This window comes from Chlorocebus sabaeus, chromosome 20 (genome assembly GCF_047675955.1).
Source record: "Chlorocebus sabaeus isolate Y175 chromosome 20, mChlSab1.0.hap1, whole genome shotgun sequence".
NCBI classification, from domain to species: domain Eukaryota; kingdom Metazoa; phylum Chordata; class Mammalia; order Primates; family Cercopithecidae; genus Chlorocebus; species Chlorocebus sabaeus.
Window position 1 is genome coordinate 24576031 of NC_132923.1, and position 6329 is coordinate 24582359.

At 43.7% G+C, this 6329-nt stretch overlaps 1 long non-coding RNA gene across 1 annotated transcript; it reads right to left on the reverse strand.

The window, feature by feature from the left end:
• Positions 1 to 3593: 3593 nt before the first annotated feature.
• LOC140709480 (uncharacterized) lies at positions 3594 to 5921 on the reverse strand. Its single transcript, XR_012089984.1, has 3 exons — positions 5232 to 5921; positions 4838 to 4886; positions 3594 to 4023 (listed from the first exon to the last, which is right to left on the reverse strand). It is a non-coding gene; the product is annotated as an uncharacterized lncRNA (long non-coding RNA).
• Between the last annotated feature and the right edge of the window lie 408 nt (positions 5922 to 6329).

The window sequence follows — 6329 nt, forward strand, 5'->3', positions numbered from 1 at the left end:
CCTGGTTGGCATATAACACAGAGCCTCCTTTTTTCCTGCTGTTTATATAAATGGACTCACCTTGCCCAGGCTCTCTGCTGCAAATGTGTGATTAAAGGATTATAATGGTGATGGAAATAGTAATCACGTCTGTTTTCAGACAGAGCCGTCCCTCCAGGGGCCCAAAGTGGCTGTGTTCTTATTCATACCTGTAAGGAAAGGGAACCTAGCAGGCACTTCCATAGATGGGTCCATAGGGCCCCACAAAGAGTGGGATCTTGCTTCAGGATACCCAGCCTACTGGCTTCCAGCTTTGATGGGGTGGAGGTTGAGAGCGGCTATTGAAACAGAGTTTAGAGCCTCCAGACAGCCAGACCACCAGATCACCCAGACTGGAATTGGAGCATTATCCGTTGTGGTGGGTGAGTAGCATAGGGGCAAACCTAGCAGCAATGAGAGGCAGTCAGCCCACTAAGCAAAGATAATTATTTGGAAAACACATCATGGGAGCTAGACAGACACCCTAACTGGTGGTCAGCATCAGGGAGGTCCAGTAGTTGGTGTCTAGTTATTGAACAGAGCACAGAAAAGGGGATCTAGAAACAAGCAGTGTATAGTGGTTCAGCGTGGAGGTTCTGAAATCAGCATCAGGATAGGTTCAAGGGCAGGGCTGAACTCCTAGAGAGGGAGGACTCAGAACAGCAAGGCAGGACCCAGGCTTAGAGGAGCAAGGGGGTGAAGCAGATTATCAGGGATGTCCAGCCTGGTCACTAGAGCCAGGTAGAAATCCTACTCAGCTGATTCAAAGGCCAGAGCAGGCCCAGCAGCCAGATCAATTGGTGCTGAGTCACCAAAACCCCTCACTTGACTCATTCTTTGGAAATAAAAGTCTGGCTCCAGCACCCAGGAAAAGGCTTCTTATGCTGCTGGGAGGACAGTGAAGGAAGTGGGAGCAGCACCACAAAGGCCATTTAAGTGCAGCCTTCTGGAGGTCTTCGGGATTTTGCATTGCGCCCAACCAGAATTTTGCCTTATGGAAAAACAGAACTTCAACTAACTTCAACTAGTCATGTATCAGGATAAATGTCCAGGGTTCTAGCCCAGGCTGCACCACTGCCTCACCATGGGACTTAGGCTGATTAGCCTCCCTTAGCCCTGCCTCAGTTTCCCCACCTCCCTAACTCCCTCTTTCACATTATTGTTATGAAGAACACATGAAATAACATATGAAAGCACTTAAAAAATATAACAGTAAGGTGTTTTCAGTATTAATATTTACGTGGCATATGCGTCATCTTCTCTCAAAATTGAATCTCCCAAGGCTGATTTGCCAGTTTGAGGACTATCTCTAGTCCTTTTACTCCTTTTCCCTGATGCCCCACTCCTAGCCATTTCCTTGTCCATTATCTCCCAGCAGAGGCTTCAGTGATTTTAGAAGAGATAGAGCCATAGCATGTGAAGAACTGCTGGGGCTGGGAAGCTAGGGATCATCTGGTCAACTTTTCATTTCAGTAATGGGGCCTTAGTCACACATGAGAGATGTTACCTGACCAACATCACACTGCTAGTTAATACGGAACCAGAAAGCAGTGTCTGGCATACAGTGGGAACTCAGAATACAGTAGCCTCTCTTACTATTATTGCAACTATACCATGCTTTCACAAGGCAATTTATTTTGCTATTTATTAACAACTTTGATAGAAGGTTGGTATAGGAAATAGTGAGAGTTGAACAAGAGGCAAGTCATAATTAATGTTACAAAGGGCATTTTTAGATTATTCAATGTCACCTACAATGCCTCCTCCTCCAGGAAGCCAAAGCTGATCAGGATCCCTTCCCATGTTCTCATTATATCTCCTTGTATCTCAGCCTTATCCCACCATGCTAAACTGAAATTACTTCTTTTTTTTTTTTGTCTTTCTCCCCTTCTAGACTTGAGATTGCTTGAGGGTAGGGACCGTGGTTTTCTCAAAGTTGAATCCACAGTGCTCAATGTTTAATATATGAAGGTGTAGATTGTATTAGAGCTCAGAAATCTGTAGGATATATCTTACATGTTCCCATTTCTTTGAGTTCATGGGCCCAGAGAGCCCTAATGCTCAACAAACCTTAGTTATCGTCCCAGTTGCTTTATGTATAATCCGTACAACTTTAGTCAAGTCATTTACCCTCTTTAAGCTCCTGTTTTGTTATAACTAAAAAAAGGTGGCTATTGCACTTTGGTAGGCCGAGGTGGGCGGATCACAAGGTCAGGAGATCGAGACCATCTTGGCTAACACGGTGAAACCCCTTCTCTGTTAAAAATACAAAAAATTAGCCGGGTGTGGTGGCGGGCGCCTGTAGTCCCAGCTACTCGGGAGGCTGAGACAGGAGAATAGCATGAACCCGGGAGGCGGAGCTTGCAGTGAGCCGAGATCACGCCACTGCACTCCAGCCTGGGCGATGAGCAAGACTCCATCTCAAAAAAAAAAAAAAAAAGGTGCCTATTTATGAAAGGTAATTTGTCAATAACTATCACATTTACAAATGAATAAAGCCTTTGCCCAAACAATTCCTGTTATAGAAATTTATCTTCACATACACTCCCATATATCCTACAGGTATACTTACCCACAGGTTATTCACTACAGTTTTATTTGTAATGGTTAACAATTAGAAACAACATAAATTGGTTGAAGAAACTAATTTCTATAATATAATACTATGCAGTCACCAAAAAGAATGATGTAAGCCTACATATACTGATATAGAATAAGCTCCAAAGGATAATATTAAATGAAAAAATGCAAGGTGCATGACGGTGTGTAAAGCAAGCTTTCAATTCATGGAGAGGGGAGAGAGAATATGTGTGTGTATTTGCTTGTATATGCATAAAATATCTGTGGAATGTTACTCAGGGAATTGGTGACATTTAGTTGAACCATGTTAAAATAGGAATATATTTTCAAAGAAAAGAAAAGGAGAGGAAAGAACGAAAGAAAGAAAGAAGGAAGGAAGGAAGGAAGGAAAGAAAGAAAGAAAGAAAGGAAAGAAAGAAAGAAAGAAAGGAAAGAAAGAAAGAAAGAAAGAAGAAAGAAAGAAAGAAAAAGAAAAGAAAGAGGAATAAAGGTCCCAACCTATTCATTCATCTGTTGAGAAGCATGTGAGATGACCCCTATGAAAGCACACTGTCCATGGCAGGGTGTAATACCAGTGTGGGGACCGGCACGGCTCTCAGGCCTTGGTTTACCTATCGCCTCTAAATTGCATAACTTTTTTCCAATCAAGATTCTGTCCTGATCACCCATAGAAGATTCATGGGTGACCAGAAAATCAGGCCTAGTTATGTTTCTAGTAACTACGTGACTCAAATATGAAGGAGATTGTGAAAAGAACCACTGACTCAAAATCCCTTTTCCACACATGCCTGAAATCACACCATTAGCCACTTACGTGTAAAGCCTTGTCATCATAGGTCCTCTCTTTAGATTTTCCTGGGATGGGTAATGTCTTTGAAAGAATTAGCTTAAATGAACATTCATTCATTCATTCATTCATTCATTCATTCATTCATTCAATGATTATTGCATGTTTATTTATGCCACTCTACCAAGTACCTGGACATACGGGCAAATAAGATAATCATTGACTTTAATAATAAATGTCATAACAATAATAATAATGATGATGATGATGATGATGATGATAGCTAACCCCTTCTGAATGTTTATTATGTGACTGGCACTCTTCTAATCACTTTACATGTGTTTGCACTGAATTCTTATAATAAACATGAGGAAGATAATGTTATCTCCATTGGTTAGATGAGGAAACTGAGGCACAGAGAAGTTAAGTAGCTTGTCTAGGGTTCCATACCAGTTAAGTAACTAAGCTGGTATGTGAACTTTTAATCTAACAGATATTTTTCCAGGAAGGGTCCGTAACTAGGAGTTTAAGGCCTGGGTTCTTTCTCCCTGAGTCATGGAGGGAAGGGAGGTGATCCAGAGATGCCAGATGGTCCTCAAGCCCAGGTTCTGTCTTGGTGATGTTGGGAAGACCTCAAGCTGCATACAGATTTGAGAAGACCACAGAGAGATTAATCAAGTGACAAGGAAATTGCATGGAAACCAGCCAGGATGAATGGTATGCCCAGTAAACAGAAGAAACAAACCTAGGGAAAGAGCCTGGACTGAGTTGGTATACTGAGGGCTGCAAAAACAAGCAAATTTTGCCCAAAAGCAGCATGAGGCTTGGGATCCAGGCAGCCCAGCAACCAAGCAAAACTAGAGAAATAAATCTGCCTGGCAGCAGTGTGAAAAGTTGAGCTTTAGTAAGGAAGGATATAGTGACCCAAAGGATCTGGCTACATGAGGAGTCTGCCAAATTGGGGTGAGACAGTAATGGCCTGCAATTCCTAAACCATATTTCAGCATCAAGCTCAGCCAAGTTGAAAGGAATTGAGAATCTGCTTTGGGCCTGGCTGAATGTCCCCCAAGCTCATCCTAAGTGGCTTGCAGTTGGATTGACTGAGCCACTTAGGAACAGGTCAGAGACTAAGCCCAACACATTAAATTCAGGTTTGTCAGGGGGCACTTAGCTGGTCTCCCTCCCTTCTCATGCAAGTTCTGGATATGCCACTGAGAGGGGGAGATTGTTCCTTCCTAAAGTGCTCCCTGGGACATGGAATTGAGCCCTGAATAATAACTTCATTCTCTCTTTAACTTCCCTGCCAGTTCTCCCTGGCTGAAGCGGAAACTGTGTGCTTGCAAGGGAAAGCCAGTCTCCCTCTTTTTGGACTGGATCTTCTAGGAACTAGGAGATTGGGACAATGGAGGCAGGAAGAAGCCGGTAGGGGTGGGGGGGCTAAAATGGACTCACCTGTCACGGAGTCACATTCAGAACCTGGTCTGCGGCACTCATTTGGGGGCTGGAAATGGAGGGGGAAGAGATGAGCTTAGCCGAAAACGAAGTCTGTTTTTTTTCCTCCCTGATTAGCATTTTTATTGCGTCCCTCCTATTTGCTGTGCCTGCTCATAATTAAATACTGCCCATGGTGTCTCGTCTATCTTGGTAATGTTCTCTTGGACACCGATGAATTGGATTTTCTTTATGGACTCACTCCGCTGAGAGAAAATAAGATTCAAGTTCTGCACCTCCCCCCTGGCAGGGTGGCTCAGCCTCAAGAGGGTGTTTGGCATTGAGGTCAGCAGCCTCCTCACAGCATTCTCAAAGTGCCTGATCTGGAGTCTTGGAAAGAAAATGAAAAAAGTACCAGGTCTTCTTGTCCACAGAGCAACCCCAGTGAGAGATGACCCAGGATATGAGGCAGCTGCCTCTGTTCTGCTTGGGAAGGCCTGGGGCCCAGAGTCTGGCAATAACCCTAGAAGGTTAGAAGAGAGGGGCTAAGGAGAGGGCCGAGGGATAAGGCGCTCTAGAAGGGAGACTCTAGGCTTTCATCCAGGACTCTAAACAGAACCGGGGGGCTGGTTGTAATCCCCATATTCCCATCTGTCAGACTCACCATTGATCTCTTTACACAACTCAAAATCACAGACCCACAGTCATGGCCGCGGCTGTGTTCCTCAGGCCATCCCTCTTCTGTGCCATGACGTTCCCTCAGTATCCACTCTATTTCCAAGGAACTGCCTTGCACTCTCCATCTTTTTCTCCACTTCTGCTCTTTAACCAAAGCCCAGCATCTCCTCTCATCCTGTCCCATTTGGGCCACAATAAAGGGTGGGTGAAATGAAATGTGAACCTTCTAAAGTGCAGGTTTATCACTTTACTGGTTCACAAGGTGTGTCCCTAGACCAGCAGCATCAAGTTGCATTTGGGAACCTGTTAGAAATGTAAATTCTAGCCCAGCTGGTGGCTCATGCCTGGCTTATAATCCCAGCACATTAGGAGGCAGAGGTGGGAGGATTCCTTGAGTCCAGGAAGTCAAGGTTGTGGTGAGCCAGGATCCACGATTGCTCCAGTCTGGGGGACAGAGGGAGATTCTGTTTTTTTTTAAAAAAAAAAAAAAAAAAAAAAAAAAAAAAAAAAGAAAGAAAGAAAAGAAAGAAAGAAAGAGAGAAAGAAAGAAAAAGAGAAAAGAAAGAAGAAAAAGAAAGAAGACAAGAAAGAGAAAGAAAAGAAAGAAAGGAAAGAAAGAAAGAAAGAAAGAAAGAAAGAAAGAAAGAAAGAAAGAAAGAAAGAAAGAAAGAAAGAAAGAGGAAAGGAAGGAAGGAAGGAAGGAAGGAAGGAAGGAAGGAAGGAAGGAAGGAAGGAAGGAAGGAAGGAAAGGGAAGGAAGGAAGGTGAATTCCCGGGTTCCACTCCAACCTAATGAATTAGAGACTCTGGGGGTGGGATCTAGCCCCCTGTGTTGT